This window comes from Humulus lupulus, chromosome 3 (assembly GCF_963169125.1).
Source record: "Humulus lupulus chromosome 3, drHumLupu1.1, whole genome shotgun sequence".
In the NCBI taxonomy this organism is placed as follows: Eukaryota; Viridiplantae; Streptophyta; class Magnoliopsida; order Rosales; family Cannabaceae; genus Humulus; species Humulus lupulus.
Genome location: NC_084795.1, coordinates 215,209,765 through 215,231,577, shown reverse-complemented (window position 1 = coordinate 215,231,577; position 21,813 = coordinate 215,209,765). Strand labels below are relative to the sequence as shown.

The following is a 21,813-nucleotide window of genomic DNA, read 5'->3' as shown; positions in this document are numbered from 1 at the left end:
ACACCTTAACCAAAATACTATAGAACCTCACTTCCCAAAGTGTTTGATAAGCTTATGATGTTTAAGCTTATGATTTTCCCAAACCAGGTGTTTACACTCTCACACTCACTTAACACTAGCAGCTTCTGAACTTAGAGCAAAAGGTGAATAATGGCTGGGTACTAGGTCCTATTTATAGAGTTTGGGAATGAAAGTATCTTGATTTTACTTGAATAAAAATAATGGCTTTTTAGGTGAAAATCATTTGAATAATCGTTCAGCAGAGGCTGAAGACTCGTTCAAAAGATGCTGGACTGTTGAAGGAGTTTGAATGGCTGAAAGGAAATGAATTCAAAAGTGTTTGAATTTATGCTGGAGGAGGCGATATATCGCCCCCTATAGGCGATATATTGCCTGGACCATTATTCCCGAGGCGACTGTGCATCGATTCGTGTTTTCCGTATCTACGTGCTGCGATATATCGCCCCCTATAGCTGCGATATATCGGCACACGCTGAATATTTAAACACGAAATTACACATTTTTAGCTAAGTTTGAATGGAGTAAACAGCCTTGACTAAGCCCTCAACGTATTCAAAGCTGCTGACTGACCCTATAACATTCAAACTTTACTCCTTATTAAATTTAATCCTCAAAAATACTTAATCCTTAATCACCATTCATAACATGTGCTTAAAATCCTATTGGTTGATATCTAAACCTTATAGTATAATAAATATAATCCTTAATATCAGTCACATTAATCAAACCTTAGGTTATACTTAATATTCTTAAACTATAGATTAAACTTAGAAAATCTATAAGTACTACTATGAGTGTCCAAATAATTCTCGGTCTGAACCAAAAATCCACAGTAACAAAGATAATACTATACATACTATAATACTACTAAATAATTAGCTAAGTAAAGTTCTTGGACTCTACAAGGAACCTGCTCATTGCCTCAGTGAGCCTCCTATTGAGAACCTCTGCCAGCTCGTACATACCTCCTTAAATGTCCTTGTCGGATAAGGAACTCGATCTCGTCTTTGAGCTGGTTACACTCGTTGGTGTCATGGCCATAAACGTTGTGAAAATGACAAAACTTGTTCGTGTCCCTTTTGGAGATATCTTTTCTAATCGGCGCTGGCCGCCGAAAGGGGATAGTGGTATGACTGGCTTGATATACTTCAGCTCGGCTATCGATCAGGGTAGTGAAATGGGTGAACCCTGGCTCGTATCTATTTTGCTTGGGGTGCTTGCTATCAGATGTTGTCGGCTCGCTGTTCGCCCTTTTCCCCTCATTTTTCCATTATTTTTGTCGTTACCGTTGGGTTTACCAGACCCATTGGCGGCTTTGGTGGGGTCTTCCTTCTTGCCCTGGTCATCCACAAGAGACTTCCCTTCATTAGCAATGGCCTCCTCGAGCTTGATATACTTGTCTGCTCGATCCAAAAATTCTTGAGTGCTCTTGACTCCAATCTTTTGTAAACTGCTCCAGAGTGGAGAATGGCGTCGTACCCCAGCCGTGAGCACCATCATCTTTCCCTCATCTCCAACAGGTTTGGCCTGAGCAGCGGCTTGCATGAATCATTGTATATACCCTTTTAGGGTTTCTCCCTCCTTCTGTTGAATCTCGACCAGTTGATTGGCCTCTGTTTGGTGTATTCGACTAGCATAGAATTTCCGTAAAACTCCTTTACGAAAATTTCCCAAGAAACTATGCTGGCTAAAGGAAACTTGAAATACCACTCTTAAGTCAATTCAGATAATGTGGTTGGAAAAATTCTGAACCAAGCATCATCTGACACCTTTTGGATGTCCATCTGTATCTCAAACTTGTTAATGTGAGATACATGATCTTCTCCTCCTGTAAAGTTGGGAAAAATTGACATCTTAAATTTGCTCGGAATTTCTGCCATGGCAATTCTATGAATGAATGGGGTACCCTTCCTCCGATCAAATTCTATATGGGATGCCTTGTTCCCAACTAATTACTGCATGACCTGATTTAAGGCATCTATTTGGGCCTATACAACATCTGGTATTGTTGGGGAGCCCGGGGATAGGGGAAGTACTCATCGTGCCTTTCCCTTTGATTATTGAGTACATCCCTCAGGTCTTCATCGCTTCACCTTTGCTCCCTTGCACCTAGTCGGTAGAAGACATTAGGCTGTTTAGGTTGCCCCCCCGCATTTTGGCTAATAGGCTGGTTCTCCATTGGCGGAGGATTTTTTTGTTCACCTCTCTCTTCCTGCTGTCGACCAGCGTTCCTTCTGCCAGAATCTGCCTCATCATAATCATGGTCATCTCTAAATTGTGACCTATGAGGGTGTGACCTGCTGTTCGCACTATTTCCCTATCTTCTTGTCTGTACATCTCGATAGATAGGGGGGCCTGCGTTTGTCGGTAGGTCCCCTGTCATTACTATGTCATGGGGGACCCCTGACCGTAGAGCCTGAATCCACCTGTCTTCTTCTTCCTGAGGGACGTTGTCCCTTGCTCGGAGGGTTTTGCGCTCCAACTGTCTGGCGTCTAGGGCCTCTAGGATTCTTCTCGGCCCTAATCTTCCTATGTTGATGGGCGTGATCTCGACCAGCACGAGAGGGTGGTCACTGCTCAGGATCTTGGACTGGCCTCTCCTATTGAGCAGCAGGAGGTTGCTCTGGTCTTTGAGGATTCCTTGGTTGTGGTGGATTAAGGTGATACTGGAGATGCTCCAAATGTGGCTTTTGCTAAGGGTGAGTGTTGGGTGGCTGATCTGGTTAGGAGGCAGGTGCAGGCTGTCCTCAAGCTAATTGAATGGCCGCTTCTAAGGCTGCAGTGGCATCCCTTTGTTGGTGATCCATATCAGCTTGTCACTCATTCAGTTCTTGGCGCTGCCGGTCAATCTCTCTTTGCTACAACACCATTGTCTCAGCTACATTCTCTTGATTAGCCCTTAGATTAGCTAATTCTTCTTGCAATACAATCAAAGTTGTTCGCAATGTTTCTGCATCCATCTCCTCCTCTTCCAACTCCACTTGTGTCTCATATTCTGCACATCTTGTGGAGGAGGTTGATTTGGCATATTCCCAGAAGTTTGCCCCACTTTTCTGGTTGTTTTTGTCATTTGACCTATTTGAAGTTCTTGAGTTCGACTATCAACGAAATCACCAAAATGTTGACCATTGATTTGGTCAACGACTCAAAGTCAATCAAAACAGTAGAAATAAGATCAATTGAATTCGAGAAGATAAATGACACCAAATTTTATAGTGGTTCGGCCCCAGATATTGGTAATAACCTACTTCCACTTAGTGTTTATATTGACATATTATGCAAACTACGATTAGCAAACATGGGTTTACTGAGTTTCACAAGCTCTAAAAAAGTACAAAAGTTTGTATATCAATAACACTGATTCTCTCCAAAATCGATCCTCTTTTCTTTTGAACTCCTTGGGTCCTATTTATAGGCTCCAGGATATACATATGATACAATGGGATTTACATCGATGTTGATTTAAGCATATCTAAAAATAACAGAAAACATCATCTTTACATAAAAATAGGATCAAATAACTTTAGATATATCTGATATGGAACTGTATTTGAAATATGAATTTTTTACTACAACCAGACCTGGTCGTACATGTCAGCACAGCCTCTGCCATACAGTCGAGTATCCTGGTCGTTGGTCAACCTGAATGTAGTCACAAAGTATTCACGTGCAACCCACGTGTGCACAAATATTGCCACATCAGTGAGTAGTATTTTTTTAGAATAAACAGTCATGATGTGGGAAGTGCACTTTCTGAGTATCATCTTCAGAGAATGTTATGACTTGGTTAGTCATTCGTGGCATTTGGCGAGGGAGCTGGGCTAAAGCCATGACCTCATCATCGTGATTCAAATCTTGAGCATACCTATTTTGCGAGCTTCGTGAAGTGCCCCCCAAATGCGGCCCTCCTGAGATGGTTCCTACTAGCCCGTTCACCGGAGGAGGTCCCTGGGCCACTAGATGTTGGGGAGCTACAGGAACTACTGCTAGGACCTAAGGTGCAACAGGTGGGACCACCGGTCCTGCCACGAGAGGTTATGCTTGACACGCTCCACCCTTAGCATATTGATAGAGGTGTCCCAACTTGATGAGATTATCAATCTCGTCCTTGAGTTGGTGACACTCATTGGTGTGGTGCCCTATGTTGTTGTGGAAACGACAAAATTTGCTAGGGTCCCGTCTATCCCTGTCTCTTCGGATGGGTTGCGACTTCCTGTAGTGAACGTGTTGTGTCGTGGTTATGAAGATATTCTCTTGGGAGTCTACTAATTCGGTGTACTCGGAATACTGCGAGACATACTTCTCGCCGGATGTGACTCCTTACTAGGTCTGTGCTGTTCCGTTTCCCCTGGGCTTCCGAACCTTACCTTCACTTCCGCACCTACTCCTATTGGGAGTTCGAATGGATTTGGAAGGCTGAGAGGGGGCAACAACTCCAGCACTGAATGCAGAATAAAGAGCACTATATCTAGTGGGCACTGCCCCGAACCCTGCTGGACCCATACTGAATCCAAGAGTGAACACGACGCTATAACTGAAAGGTGGGGTGCTTTGGCTAGGTTAAACTCCCTCCCAGCTCAGTTAGACGGGAACAAAGGGGGAATATTGGATAACTAAAGCCACAAGACTGGGCACGACCAAAGTAGGGAAAACGGTGGATGCTCCGAACGTCCCAATCTGGGCAACCTCCCAGCTGATATATTCTTATGCTCGGCGAATGAAGTCGTCGAAACATCAACATCCCCTCCATTGGAGATCATCCTAAAGAGGGGACCCTGTGCGGATGCCAGATTGTAAGGCCATCAATTGCTGGCCATCATCGACCCTTTTCGTTCTTGCTGCTTCCTCCTTGAAGCATTTGATGTAGGCCTTGTGGGTCTCGAAGGGCCCTTGCTTTATGTTGGCTAAGGCGTTAACCTCAAAGCTTACCTTTCGAACTCCTATGAATTTTCTTCGGAAGGTGGATGATAACTGATGCCATGATTGAATGGACCTTGGTCAGAGCTTCTTAAACCATTCATCTACTAGCCCTGTCAGGGTGATCGGGAACACATGACACTTAGCATCGATGGAGACACGATGCACTGGCATTAACCTGTTGAACTTAGACAGGTGATCTATGGGATCCCAGCCACCGTCATAGGGCGGTATGGATGGCATTTTGAAACCTGGTGGTGGCGGGGCCTCAACAAGGTGAGGGGCACATGGCTCCACCTCCTCATTCTCCGAGTCAGATTCATGGCCTTGTCGCCTGGCCATCCTCAGCATTATCCACTTCAGACTTTCTAATTCCGCGCGGAGTGGGTCACAATCCCGGTTGACGCTCTGAGTCGGGTTATCTCTTCTCTGAGTGTTGAGATTATCCCAGAGGTCCGATAGACCTCTCCCACCGAGTTCGCGTCCTCTTGCTTTATTGCATCTTCGGGCATTGAGGTTGTCTTGCAGGTTAGCCTTTCCTCGAAACGCACTGTTACCCTCGAGATGAGCCACTTCAGTCTCTCCATCGGGCTCGACATTTTTGTTTACCGAGATACTGATGTCGAGTTCTCAGTTTTATGGGGCATTCCTCGGGCGGATCCCTGGACCGTTATTTCTACAGGGCCGGTTAGGTCCTGAGGGGACACCAACTCCAGGCCTCGCACAGTCCGTATGGGCGCGTCGGGGCAGAACGCCCCGAGCTCCACGGGCGCAGACTGCCTGGCGGTGCCCTTGGGCCCCTGGGTCATTACCTTTGCCAACCTACTCAGGAACTTAGTGGCCTCCGGGTTCTTGACGAGCCCTATTCAGCTTTGGAGCGGGATTATTGTCAATCTTTCCCTTACCACGGTTCTACAGTGGCATCGGGGTTCCAACTCCTGTTGGGTGCTTGGCGGGCACCTTAGCTGGCAGATCACTCGCTTCTACAGTCGTGTGCTCAGGAGGCACTCCAGCTGAACTGATAGGTGGCACTCCAACGAGGTGCGTAGGTGGCACGACAGTTGGGTGGCCAGCATGTACGTTGCCATTGAGGTCCACTTGCAACCCTTGGGCTGCAAGAGTGGCCTTCATGGCAAGTATCATCTCTTGTAAGGCAGCGATGCTACCCTCTTGAGCATCGATCTTTTACTGCTGGGTGGCCACCTACTCATGGAGCACCACCACTTCCGGTGTCTCTTCCGCATCCATGGGCTAAGGGTATTCTTCCTCATAATACCCCTGGTCGACACCATCATCTTCTTCGTTGTACTCGGTGTCTTCGTCGTAGTCCTCCATCATCTTAGGCACGTCCTGAGGTGGCTGTCGACTGGGTTCTCCTCCTTCAACTCCAGTTGAGGGAGCACGTCATCTGTAACATTTCTTCGTGTAGTTTCCATGGCTATAAGTGTTTCAAATGCTTTCTTCAAGCACTCAATGACAGCACCAAAGTGTTAATTGTCTTTTTCTCTATCAACCTTAAGAAGAGAGATTGAAGAAATAAACAATAAGAACACAAGTATTTTTACGTGGTTCAGGTTATAAAAGAATTCTAGTCAACGAGTCTCTGGTATTAAGAGGATTGGAAGCTTGTGATGACAAGCTCCAATGGTGTATTCTCAGGCAGCGTTTAAATTGCTCCGAGTACAAGGTGTTTTCTCTCTAAAAAACCCAACCCTTTACAATGAGACTTCCAACCCTATTTATAGAGGCTGGGGTCATTAATACTAATCATAAGAAATTTAACACACATTCTTCCCATTATCGGGGGGTTGATACAAATTCAATGCATTGGGCTGCATTGAATAGAGACCACGGCCCAAATGAGATTTGTGGGGCCCACTGCAGAAAAGCACCTACTTTAAAATGAACATGCCCCAGGTACTGTTAGGGCATACTGTAAGTACCTCCATGTCAGACGGCGTAGTGGGAGTGCAAATTGTCGAGTCGTACACTCGACAACACTGTTGACGGATCGCCCATAAAGGTTGTCAGACGATCCTTTGGCTCTACAAACCCACATTTGCTGACACGTTGTGCCTTATCTTAGGTCCAAGAACCAGAACCTCAAAGCTGAGAGACGATTAAGGGATGAGAGCCCTCACCTCAATTTTCCGAGCTGGAGAACCTCCAACTCCGAGGACAAACCTCGGAGAGTAATCTACCAAGGTACCCACGACCCACTGTCAGAGGCAAGCTCTCACCTAGGAGGACGTCCCTCCGACCAGAGGTCTCGAGCAGTAACATGCCCCGATGATGTTTATGAATGTCTGAGCCAGCCACTGGGGATTGCCACATGTCGGAGGTGAAAATACGGACAACAATATTCATTTTCTAATTTAAAATAATTAAATGTTTATGATGTGGCATTAGTTTAGATGTCCACGTGGCTCTATGTTGACAATTAACAGAAAAAAACTAACTGGTCTGTGGATTTGCTAACAGAATGAGGGATTGGGAAGTTTCACTGTAAAAAAAAAAGAATAGGGTGTTAAGTGTATCAAAAGGTAAAGATAATGATGTTTTGCTGCTAACTACTCAATAAATATAAGGCTAAAATTGGAAAAAAATTAATTATGGGTGTAATATTAAAATAAATTAAAAACAATGTCAAATATATTATGTATATAATATATATAAATACTTTAACTTGTACAAGCATAATCAACATAGAGTAAAACTATGAAATGAATATTGAGAAATATATATATATATAAATAAACAACCTATACTTTTCAACTAAACTTAACAAAAAAAAATGCTATAAATATATTTATAATACCTTTTAGTGTACCTTTATTTTGGGAATTAAGATACATGTGTATGAAATTATTGCTTGATGGCAAATATTTTAATTTCTAGTTCTAGCCAGGTTTGTATCAGCTGATGCAGTTAGCTTATAGTTATTGCTAGGTATAAGTGTACCAATATAATGGGTTAAAAACTTAGGTAACATGCAAAATAAATATATATATCTTATATATAATAAGTGTGTAGATAACGAAAATTTTTTGTTTTAACAATTTTTTTTAAAGTTAACTTTAACGGAATATTCTTATAATTAACAGAATATTCTTATATTTAACCATAGTTTGTAAATATTTAAACTTAAATAAAATAAAATAAATAATTAAAAAATTAAAAATATGATATTTTTGAGATATTTTATAATGATAATTATTTAAAAATAATAAATAATTAAACAAATTAAAGTAGGATATTTTTGAGATATTTTACTATGATAATTATTTTAAAATAATAAATAATTAAACAAATTAAAATATGATATTTTTGAGACATTTTACAATAATACTTATTTAAAAATAATAAAATCATACTTTTTATAAATTAAATAAAATTTAATTAAACTTAATTTAATAATATTATATTAAACATATAATATAATATTCTATGAATTAGCAACAAATTACTTTTTTTTAACAAACTAGCAATAAACTTAAATTTAAAATCAACCTATAATATTTAATATTACATTAAATATATAATATATAATCTCTTGTTGTCACTCATACATTCAAAAACTAAAACAAAAATAAATAAATTATTTAATTAAAATATGATATTTATTCAAAATTTATATGACATTAATATAAATTTAATAAAAATAATTAATAAATTTTATAAATAAAACTAAACAAACATGCATATTGCACGTTGCTTTTATCTAGTATTTATATATATACTAGAGTAAAAAATCAAAAGAAGAAAGGGGAAATAAATATTATTAACAACCCATGTCCAAAAATATACAGACAACTAGACTATTAAAATCGAGTTTAGTAATTTGTATGAAAATCACGTACAAATACATGTCCAGTAGACGATATATGAATGTGATTTTATTGTCTAAAATTTCAAAAAATGTCTCCTTAATCTTTTCTGACAGTTTTGTTGACCAAATTATATGAATAATAATGTGAATCATCAAATCTATGGGCCCCTACATCTATTCTCATGAACATTTCTAAGCCAAATTATTTTGATATATTGGATTAAAATTGCCATTTAATTTAACTCGATAAATTGGACTAAAATTGATAGAGAAATTGAAATAATTACCCATTTAATTTAACTCGCTAATTTTGACTAAAATTGATGGAGAATTTGAGAGAATTATGCATTTAGTGACCACATTCATAAGTTATGGTTCTATTTTATTACAGTGATGAGTTTGTATGGTTTTTAAACTCTTAGACAAAATGCTAACAACATTTAAATAGACATATCTTCTCCCCCTCCCCGAATGTAAAAAAATAATAATACATATTTTGACTTGAAAAGCAAAAGTTCATGAGCAATTAATTATTAAATGTACATTTTTTTGTTGTATGTAAATATTTATGAGAAAATACTAGTTTCAGTTTTGTGTTTTGTCTGAATACTCGATCGGTCCTTATATTTTGTTAAATAACAAAAAAGACTATGTATTTTGTAAAATTGAACAATATTATACTCTGAGCTCGATTTTGGTCAAACAATTTTTCAATATGACTAAAATGTCCTCAATTTTTTTTTATTTTCTGTTTTTTTTAATTCCTTTAATGAATTTTTTTTTCTAATATATAAAAACTATTTATAAAACATTTTAAATAAAAAGAAAATATAATTGAAAAGTAAAAAGTAAAAAATCTCTAAAAATATCTATCCCACTTGTTGAACCTAGGTAAGCTTCTCCTTCATCTTTGTCTTCAGGCAGTCGTTGAACATAGATGAAGGTATAGGGCAGCCGTCGAACATAGATGAAGGTATAGGGCAGTCGTCTTCGTCTTAAGGAAGTCATCTAGGATGTTTAAGAGTTTTTGTTGATTTAGGGCTTTCAGTCTTAAGCTTTTTAGTAACAAGAGAATGACCTCCTACAACAGCAACTTAGTGGCCGAAAATGGTGTAAGATTCAGAAATAGGAGATGCAGTAGTGGTAAGAAATGTCTTGTGAGAATTAGTGAGTCAATAAATAATACAAATCATCTTTACTTTTGCTGTCCATTTGGGGAGAAAAGGTATAATTATTTCTCAAGGTGGGTCGACGGAAATTTTGGGGAAGAATGTTTTGAAAAGAAAGAAACAGAACAAGAAGCAACTTCGTATCGACATGATCCAAGTGTTCAGGAAAGATTACAAAACTTGGAAGCCAATTTAGCTGCTGGGAAATTGTTGTTGAAGATCTTGGGAACAATATGTTTGTTTTTTATGTTCCTAGTTTTGTGTATGGTAATAAAGATGTAATATTTAGTCTTTCTTGACTTAATTGAAGAAATTATTGTCAATTTGGTTCCATATAAATTTTTCTTTGTTTCAATTTGCTGCGTTAGATATAAGTTGTATAAACCAATGACCAAAACGACACAAAAGACATAAAAAAAAGGGCATAAATAGGCTGCTTATGTTCAAAAGGCATAAAGTAACATGCTTAATTTTAGTCTCAAAGCACTAACCAACATAATACAAGTTGTTTACTTTGAAATGGCATACATAAGTCTACTAAATTAGTGTCCAAAGCACTAACCAATAAAATACAAGCACAAATTAAGTATCAAAAGGCATACATTAACCTGCTAAATTAGTGTCTGAAGCATTAACCAACAAAATAAAAGCTACTCTTAAACACAAATAGAGAAATCCATAATCAAAACCTGATAATCCATAGCATCTAAAGCACTAAGCAAGTAGTGGTGTTCTAGGTTGCTGAAAAAAGAGAAATACATTTCAAAATACACAAAGTCTTGCTTTTTCTTCACTGTGTTGGCTGTGATTGGAACAAATCAGGTGGTGCTGCATAGTCCTTAAACTCAGCTTGTAGATTCCCTACATCAATTCCAGTTTTAGTTTGACAGTGTTCCTACAAAAAGAAACTAATTGGTTAGTCACCCATCATATATACTCATTGACCAGACTAACCAATGAAATATAATATTACGTCCACTGTGGTATGACGAGAGTGAGCACAACCTATGCCACGTGGTCTTCCTCTGTCTCTCTTTTTGTTGCCTTGTTCAGAAGTTATTGGTGTAGCTGAAGTTGTAGCATGATCCTTGATACGCCCCCTTCTTTGTGCTAGAAATTGACTTCACAGTACTCTCTTCCCCTACAACATTCCTTCTACGGTACTTCTTAGGTCTTCCTGGTTGGTTTCTAATAGGTGGGGGCAACAATAACTTAGTATCATCCCTAATCCACATAGACTCATCAGGTATTGGGTGTATGAGTCCTTCATAAGCCTTTCTTCACTTTTCAATTGTGAAGTAGTCAGATACATAGTCATAGATGTTGGCTCTGGCATGTATGACTGATTAACGCCCAAAATGTGCATCCACTAAGCAGTGGTTGCAGTGTAGATGGGTGGTCGATTCCACAAGGAGGTAATTGTAGCACGCCAATTTTTTTATTTTATTTTAATTGTTTTTATATTAATTTAATTGTTAAGTGTTAGAATTTTAATTGTATTATTTGAATTGTTTGGTATAAAATAAGTGGTTTGTATTTTGTTAATTGTTTTATTTAATTATTTTATTATGTGAGTTCTTGAGTTTTGGCTATGGGCACCAAGGTGCATGGTTAGTGTAAATGCACCCTAGCACTTGTGTGTGTGTGTGCATGTACATGGTATGCATGGTGAGCTTGCATTAGTTTTAATGCATAGTGTATTTTTATGCTCTTTTTTATTTATTTATTTATTTTATTAATTAAGAAAAGGAAAATGGGAGAAATAAATAGGGAAGGCTCTCGAAGGCTTGTGTTCACACAAGTGGGAAATGGGAAACAAATGTTAAGAAGAGAGTTGCCATTTTTTTTAGTTCCCTTATCCCTGGACCCAGCCATAGTATAACAGTCATAACTTCATCTATATATGTTAGATTTAGATAAAATTGGTACCTTTAGAAAGAAAATTCAATTATCTACAACTTTTAGAAATAGTATTTTTCCAAAATCGTGGCGGAACTAGGTCAAAAATAGGTCTCAAGGAATAATATAAATGAAGAGGTTTCTATCTTCTAACTTTAAAATGAAAGACCTTGGAGATGTGGATACCATTCTAGGTATCAAAGTTAGAAGGAATAGTGGGGGTTTAGTGTTTAGTCAAACCCACTATGTTGAGAAAATGCTCGACAAATTCAATCATCTCAAAATCAAAGAGGCACCTACACCATTTATTTCAAACATGAAGTTTGAAAAGAATGAAGGAAGAGTGGTGGCTCAATTGGAATATGCAAGTGCAATAGGTAGCCTAATGTATTTCGCTCATTGCACAAGAGCGGATATTTCATATGCGATTAGTAAACTTAGTAGGTTTACTATCAATCCATGTATCAAGCATTGGAAAGCTATTGAGAGACTTATTGGTTAACTTAAGTGTACCAAAGAGTATAGTCTTCACTATACAAATTTTCCACAGATACTTGAAGGATATTCTGATGCTAATTGGATATCGAGAGTAGGAGATAATCTCTCCACCACCAGTTGGTTGTTTACTCTTGGAGGAGGTGCAATCTCATGGGGCTCCAAGAAGAAAACATGTATATCACACTCAACCATGGAAGTGGAGTTTACAGCCTTAGCGGCAATCGGCAAAGAGGTCGAGCGACATAGGAGTCTCATGATGGATATTTCTTTAACCACGAATATGGTATCAACAATTTCAATACATTGTGATAGTCAATCCACAATTGCTAGAGCATATAATAGTGTGTACAATAGAAAGTCTAGACACATTAGTTTAAGACATGAATATGTGAGACAATTGATTTAAGGTGGAATCATATCTATCTCATATGTTAAGACAAGTGAGAACTTAGCGGATCTATTTACAAAAATTCTTGTGAGAAGGTTAGTAAGTTCTACTTCAAAAGATATGGGATTGAAACTCCTAGATAATAGATTAACCAATGATGGAAACCCAACTCTCAACTTGTACAAATCAAGGGAAAGAGTTCAATGGGTAAGAACAAATCATTGATAAGTGAATAGTTTGAACACTAAAATTTATGATGACTTTCATATGAGATGATTAGTGTTGGTTGCAACCGACACTACAAGAAAAAATGCTTTTAATAACACCGAAAATGTGTTATCAAAACATACCATAACACTTTCTGATGTGTTAAGACCGACTATGTTATCGTAGGTCAGGGTACTTTACATAACACTTTATCATTGTTATGCAGATGTGTTATTATACTATCAACGATAACACATTTTCTGTGTTATTTTAATATATAGATAAGTGTTTAATTATTCTATTTATAGTCGATTATATAACACATTTCAATACTTATAAATTTGTGTTATAGTACACTTTAGTATAACACTTTTTTTGTGTTATACTACACTTTAGTATAACACATTTTTTGTGTTATACTATACTTTAGTATAACACATTTTTTCTGTTATACTACACTTTAGTATAACACATTATTTATGTTATATAATGAAGTTTGCATAACACAATTCTTTGCATAAAAGTGTTATTGTAATAGATATTATAACACATTTTTCGTATTATTTTAATATTTAGATAAGTTTAAATTCTCATTATATATTCATTTATATAACACTAATTTATTCTATTATACTTTAATTTTTTTATATAATTAAAATTAGCTTTCTAATATATAATAACATCATCAAATGAACTTGATTTTCAAATAACAAATAGTAAAAATATTCAACATTATATTAACATTCCACAAATTAATTTAAAACATTCAACACTGTCATCAACAACAAAATGTTCTTAAAGTATTCAAGTAGTCTTAAATATTCAACATATAAGCCTTGAATAAGAAAATTCAAGGACGTGTCTAATTTGTTCTTGAGGTATCTGCTATACGAGAATCTTTTCAAGTGGAAAACAAGAATCTCGAGCAACATCCACAAGTCTAGTTTCTTGGTAGCTTGTCTATGTTCCTTGCACCTGGGGCAGTACCTATTGAAAACAAAATGAACAAGACATCGATTAATGGAAATTTATTTCAAAGGTCAAAGTATAAAATTATCTGAATTTGAATAGGTATCCCACCACATGTCATCAGGCCCCAGAGGTTCTTCCTTCAGAAATGCCTCCAAGCATGTAAATAAAGAAATAGCTTCTAGCCGAGTTTTCTTCACGGTAAACCCAGCCTTGTGAACCTCAGGGAGATCCTTGAGAAAGCTGATATCATACAAGTTGTGTTCTTTGTAAGTCCAGTCCAAATATACCTTTACAACTCTACTGGAATTTAATAAAGTGTCCTTCTCAATGGGCTTGCAGCTCGAACTGTTTCCATCAGTAACAAAAAGTTGAAGGGATAATGCTTCGCTGGATTTTTCCTCTACTTCTGCATCATCCATTGACATGTTCTTAGAATTGTAGCTGTTTGATGGTTCTTCAATAACCTCTTTTTCAAATCCATTTTCCTTACCATTCTGGAGCTTAACTGAAGGACGTGTTCTCTTCAAAGGTGACAACAATCTAGTAACAACAACTTCAACATTGGCTCCACATATTGGCTCTTTTAAATAAGTAACAAAAGGGGTACCGATAAGCTTTCCCTGACAACCCTTAACACTGTCTGACAGGCACCTGAAAAATCCAACTATCTAAGATAGGAAATCCAACAGAAGTCTAACAAGCAGTCTGCGTATATGATCCAAGACATAAAATGACTAGGATACAAAAAATTAAAACACATATTTCTCAAAAGAAAATAATATAGCCAGTATTATCCAGTCAACACTTAACTTGGAGCACTTGAACTTTATTCATACGGACTTCAGCTTCTTAATGAACAAGTCTTACTTATGTAAGGCCAATAATTATTTTAATTGATACTATAATCCCCTTCTGAAATTACTTAGTTAAAGCTATTTTTCAATAGATGGATTGGCAACACCAGTTTGTACATCACATGTTTACCAGTGCTATTTACCAATTACATAAGGATAGGGATGCAAGCTTACTTTTCATGTGGTCGATGAATTATTTCAACTCTGGATCTTCCCACGACATTTTTAGAAAGTCTATAAGCCACAATATGGTCATCCTCCTTAATTGGAGCCAATAGCTCTGAGGGGTTTTCCAAATATCGAAAAATCTTATGTTCATAAACCTGGCAATCGAAATTACAGTTACTCAACCACTAGAACTAAAAATAAGGGAATAAATAAAATAAATTGTAGCAGATATCAATGGAAACCAAATTTATCTCTGCAAGCAGAAGAATCTCATCAGCATTCAAGCAACAAGCATTACTTAGTTGTTCACTAAGATCTTTACAGCAACCTTGCTTTAGCAAACTAACAGTGTATGGCATAGGAAGACCACTTCCAGCCGTAAAACACAGTCACGGTTATTTTTCGAGTTGCAGTTGAAGGTAGCGGCAACGATAAATACATGAAGGGATCAAAAGTGATTGAAATCTTTCCACATGCTGGGCAAACCAGTGTCGACTTATATTGACCTTGACCATTAACATATAAACATTGTAAGAGAAGAAAATACTTTTGTACTAGTATAGGAAAAAATAAATGCTTATGGTTCAAGGAAAGAAGAAATATAGCTTTCAAGAAAGAAGACTTTAATTCCCACTCACCTGGCAAACATCCACTATCAATGAGTCATTCCGGGCCCTGTGATTTTTCCAACACTCAACGGCAACTTCCTCATCTGGGCGACCATCTGAATCCTTTGCTTCTATGTAAGGTTTTCGTTTAACACTATTTAAATCCTCATGCAGTCCATCCAACAAGAATGCAAGAAGTTCCTGCAAAGAGAAAATTTTATGACATGAAGCAATATAGTGATCGTAAAAAAGAGTAAACTATAAAAATATATTTATATATATAGGAGTCAGTTCAATCGGTATGCTTCTTTAGCCTATTGATAGGAACAAATAATTTGTATGAAAAGTAGTATTTAAATTTTTTGGGGATTGATGATATATGGATAAAGGTGATATATGGTGGACTTTAGATTAAAATCAAGAAGTCAAAATTGATTTCTCGATTGATAGTGAAAAAAATCCTGTTGTGACGACCCCATATTATATATACATGTATGTGTGCTACATGTAAACTACCCTGAATGGTTTATCTCATTTGCAATATGGACAAACTAATCATACAAAACATATCTAACAGATCCTAACGTCATAAAGTACAGATAAGCACAATACAAATTTGTTTGCTGAAGTCACACAAAGAGGTTTTAATTTTAAAATCATCAGCTCAATGAAGTGACTAAATATTAGTAAGAAAAGCATTTGCCCAATTTAAAAAGGCTGAGAAAAAATAAAAGCAAAACTTAGACTTAGTCCCAGTATCATCTGCAAGCACAAGTCCAAAACCAGAGTACTATAAACATAAATAACTGATTGATTTCTCCAACTTCATGCGCTAAAATTTCTCCCAAAAATAAACATCAGGACATAAAAATACATTAAACATTGAAGTATTCAGTATTGAAAGCTTTGCGATTATTATTCAATATACAATACTAACTTGAGAATCATGCTGGTTATAGCCACTGAGGACCATAGCAAATCGAGCTAATTTTCCCTTGAAAACACGTGGTGCAATTGTAGTTCACCCTGAGGACCATAATTTCCTCAACATCTCACCAAAGGCGATTGCAAGCTCACCCTGCACAGCTAAAATATACTTTAGAAATTGTATAAGCACCAGACCTACTTAAAATTCAAGTTATCCCCATAAAAAAAAAAATAGAAAGAAGATAAAAAAAGAACTAAAACCTACATGCATTCCCAAAGGATTTTCAGTATTGATCTCATCTTTGTAATCTTGCAAGAAATACTCAACAAGAGGAGGCGTGTGAACTAAACATTGCAGGGCACTGTTCATAAAGCAAGTATTTCCTAGATTCTGCAATCCTGCCAAACCTCCCCTTTCTCCTTTTGTTGACTTGTAAACATCATATCCATCATCAATATCTGAGAATGACGAACTTACAGCATTTCCCTGATATAAATTAGAGCTATATCCAGTTGAATGGCCATTTGACATTGTAGGCCCCCCAACAATTGTAACTGAAGACCTGGATGGTTCTATAGATACCAAAGCCAACTCATTTCCTATGTAAACGCATAAAAATGGAGAACATTAGTACAAGTAACCAAAATTATATGTACTTTTATATTCACCATATCATTATGTTTCATGAACCTATAGTAAACACAAAAACATCTCAGAGAAGAAAATAAGAATCAAGACCCAAACCAACACTAAACTATTATCCCTTTTTTTCCTCAAGAAATGTGAGCTAAAACCCTAAATAAAACATACCCATAAAAATAGAAGCAAAATTAAGTATAAACATTAAGTGCTAGAATAAAAAAAATGGGATGAAAATTTGAAGTATAAGAAACATATACGACTGTGAGAAATTGGTGATTGTGAAACTAAATACAATGGTCCCATATTCAAGAAATAAAAGACCAACAGAAAAAAGATAAATAGAAAGATATAGGGATAGAGATTTAGGGAGAAATAGACAATAATCATGTATGAGAAAGAAAATAGAATTGCAATCCTAAATGGGAAACATCTTCACTTTATCTTTAATAATCACATGTAATAAGCCCTCCAAATGTTCAAAATTTCATAACTGTTTTTTACTAACAAAGATGTTGCACCAAAATGAAGTAGCCCAACCCTGCAATTCTGATTCTAATCAGCTTAAAGATGTTGCACCTAAAATTGTTAGCCTAAACATAGAGAGATAATCGAAAGCTCCATCTAGTTAAATTCAGATTTCAGACTTTTAACCCCAAAACTAATAGCCTAAACATAGAAATACAATCGGTCTACTCAAATTCACAATGCACAAATCTAAGCCTAAAGAAAACCAGTCCTCATTCTTTTAATTTAAGTTAATTTTGGTTAGAACTTAGATGACAAAGGATCAAATCTATTGAGCAAAAATACTGAGGAAAATTACCTGTTGTTTGAGCCATTCATTGTAAAGTTGTTGCCAACCAAGTTACTGCCAAAAAAAATGACAGTTTATTTTAGACAGAAAGAGTTAACCAAATGGTACAAGCATGTTAACCCAAGAGAGAAAACTAAAGATGTATTACAGATAAGAGAGTGAGCTAATGTTGAAAAGAGATTCTGGAATCTGTCCATTTAACTTGTTAAAGCTCAAATCTCTATAAAAAAAAAGTGCAAATTCATGAGTGAACGTGAAAAGTTAATAGTGCAAGTAGGGTAGTTTTGAGTTTCTTAATTAACTTACAGTTTTTGTAACTGTTGGAGCTCTCCGTTATTCGATGGAATTGTACCAGTGATATTGTTGTTCCTACATACTCTGCAGGTTTTTTTTAATAGTTGTTAGATTATATCTCAAAGCAGAACAACACAGAAGAAAAAGGATATGTTTGAATTTGAATGATTTATTAGAAAGGGTGTAATAATGTGTTGAAACCATGTTACTTACAAGGTACTTAGAGACTTCATATCCTTGATAAATGCAAGAGAAGAACTTACATTAGATCTTTCACTTAACCGCCTACAGATAATTCTCACTAAAGATTGTTAGCATTAAAAACGTGCATATAAATATGAATGTAATTAATAAATGGATCTTATGGGAGAAGGAATACTTATAAACCATGTAATTAATAAGTGAGACAGAGAACATACCTCATTACAATAATAAGATCCATGCTTATTAATTAATTAGATACTAAGGTTAGCCATTATTTTTTTCTTAAATTTAAAACAACTGAATAATAGAAACAGTGCCAAACTCATAAATTTCAATTATGTTGCACTAAAAAAACCATACCACAACCCTCTCACCCTTAACACAAGTCAAAAGTTGGAAACTTTTATTGAAAGATCTGAAACCAACAAGAAAAAATAGCTCAAAAAGAGACGTTTATTAAATTTTGATTTATTAAAGTTGAATAAAGATATTTAGTCTTCAAAGTACATGTTTTTAGCTAATTTTCAAGTAGTGGGACAAAAGTGAAGCATATAATTGTAAATTTAGATTTCTATTCATTAAGATTTGTCCACTAAAAAAAAATATAAGAGTGTAATCCCCCATTCTCTCTATTCTGTAGCCATTAAATAATTTATTATACTTGCCATGGAATGAGACCATACCAAACTAGCTAAGATTTGCTAGTAGACATTATCTAACTTGACATGACCTCCACACAATTTAGATTTCTATTGTAATTTTTTGTTATCAATATGGGGCAGAATGTTCATAGAATCATGCAAACGCATCAGACTGATGAAAAGTTCAGATTTTAAATTTCCCTCTATTGGTTCATCTCAATATTCAAAATTGTCCCCTGTTTCTATATCTTATACTTTTCCTTGGTAGATTATGTATCTTTTCAAAATGAGTATAGAGCAATTAAACATTCTAGAGCAAATGACTTAGTACTTTGAGTGCCTTGGTACTAATAGAGAGTGTTACTTGAAAATAAGTACATAGCAATTAGTTAAACATGTTCTGCTAGTTGTTCACTACCACACTAGCACTTCAATATTCTAGTGCCACACTATTCATTTCATATTTTCATTTGACATCTCTTTAGTAATTTTAAAGAAAGTACTAACAAAAATTTCAAGTACTAAAATATATTTCCAAATAAAGAGCCATTAAGCTCTTACCTTCATATAAAGCATAACCAAGGAGACACTGAAGTCTAATCTATGAATGAAAAATGTTGTTGCACCATAAAACTGGAAACAACAAGAAAAAAAAACAAGCTCATTAATTCTAGAAAAGAAAAGATTAAACCACATGTTGGGACTTGCAAGAGTTTTGAGAACTGAAAGTGGCAAATTAAGTAATTTTGTACCACCTGTTGGGAGATAACCAGGAATATTAGCATAGGCAGGCCATTTTCTACACAGCAAGCAAGCTGCATACAGAACAATGAAAAAAGAAAGTGTTATTAAGGGTTTTTTAATAATGTTATGTTATGAAGACATAAAAGTAACAGAGTTTTCTGGACATTACAAGTGGGAATCCCCTTGCAAAGAGCCCAAGACCCACAACAGAAACCATGTTGATTGCAACTTATAGTTTAGTGGCATTTCTAATTTCTAATTCATGTTGATTGCAACTTATAGTTTAGTCCCTTCACTTATCTTTTTTATTCTCTATTTTCAATCTGAATATGATTCAAACCACTTGTAAAAAAATGTGACTGAAATTAATTGTATATTTATATAAATAATTTTTACACAAACATACTTCATTATATGTATAGTTTCATGATACAAAGAGTGCAATAAATATTAAATCTGTAGACTTCAGTAATTGATGATTTCAGATTTTTATAATCTTTAAGAACAGTGAACTTTTTTATTTCTTCTTCTTTTCTTATTTGGTCTTATTGAATAAATGTAAAGTAAGTATAGACTTGGAAATGTTTACCACATTAAATAGAAAAATAAAAGAGAGGTCTTAGTGAATCAAAGAACCTTGCAAAAACCAGTGATGATAACTTTATCACCATCTTCTAGGAATTTACGGGTTGCCCCTTTCAATGATAGTGACTTCTGTCCATTCCATGACAACTCTAACAAGCATCCCAAGGACTCTGGCTCCTGTTTGGACATACAACATTCAAAATGATCAACCTAAATCAAAATAATAGAAGTGCAGAGCTGAAGCCAGATTCATATGAAATTATCTCCACCACTTATATATATATATATAAAAACTGAAACCATACAGGTCCACTAATGGTTCCGGTTCCCAGGAGATCGCCAGGTCTTCAGTTGCAACCATTAATAGTATGATGTGCTATCTGTTGAGTCAATGTCCAATATCTGTAACATGAGTTTACCAAAATTAATATTAATAATAGAACGACCCCATAAAGATATGACATGAGAAAGAAATGAGGGATTTTCATGCCTGCTGTTTTGGCCATCATGTAAATTTTAAACATGTACAAGCGGATTTTAAGACATTCCTAAAAGTATAGCGTGAAAAGCTGCTTGGCACAACATATAAGACACTGTACGTCAAACTGAAGTACTACCTACAGAAAATCAATATGATTCCAATTTGACCTAACTAACCAAAAGTAGGCTTGAAGAAATCCAGATTGAGGCAATAGAGAAGTGAATTGGGTAAATAATCTACTGTATGTAATGTAATTAATGGGTGCTTACAAGTGATTGAAATTACTCTTGGTGACCACAGTTGAATCCTTTGCGCCAGCATGTTTGATTTCAACCTACCAAGAACAAGAATTTAATCATGATCCGAATAATACAGTAGAAAAACTAGTTGCACAACTTTTTTTTTGAGATTACAGCTAAATACCTCTAACTGAATGTCATAATTTTTAGAGACTTTTTCAGCCAGATAAGGCAATGGACGGGGATCCTGCAATATAAAACACACATCATATTTCTTGAATTGGACTACTAGAACTAGAACTTAATTGTCAGTGATAAGCATGAGGCACGATTTAGAACCACATACCCTGCATATTATACAGAGCAATATATACAATTATTTATCACACTACCACACTCCTAGAGCAATATGAATGTTACTTATGTATGCCTAGCAATCAAGTCATTTGCAAAAAAGAGAAAGTATTATGATGGAAAAATAATTAAGAAATCATTACAACTCCCAACTTAATTTCCATAAAACTAACAAATGTCTAATTATTATTCAACTATATCATTAAACCAGAAAAACAGTTGATGCACATTTTAAACTAGAAACAAAGAGGTCTGAGATTCATAGCCTAGCAGCATAGAAAAACAAATATCTAATTATTATTCAATTATATCATTATGCCATGTAGCGCACACACATATGCATATATACATACATAC

The 21,813-nt window shown here is 35.9% G+C and overlaps 1 long non-coding RNA gene and 1 pseudogene across 1 annotated transcript; both read right to left on the bottom strand.

The window, feature by feature from the left end:
* Positions 1 to 2,879: 2,879 nt before the first annotated feature.
* On the bottom strand, positions 2,880 to 18,650 carry LOC133825385 (ubiquitin carboxyl-terminal hydrolase 10-like; annotated as a pseudogene).
* Positions 18,651 to 19,461: 811 nt separating this feature from the next.
* Positions 19,462 to 21,352, bottom strand: LOC133821523 (uncharacterized). Its single transcript, XR_009887645.1, has 6 exons — positions 21,287 to 21,352; positions 21,133 to 21,197; positions 20,688 to 20,784; positions 20,434 to 20,559; positions 19,809 to 19,868; positions 19,462 to 19,686 (listed from the first exon to the last, which is right to left on the bottom strand). It is a non-coding gene; the product is annotated as an uncharacterized LOC133821523 (long non-coding RNA).
* Positions 21,353 to 21,813: the final 461 nt, after the last annotated feature.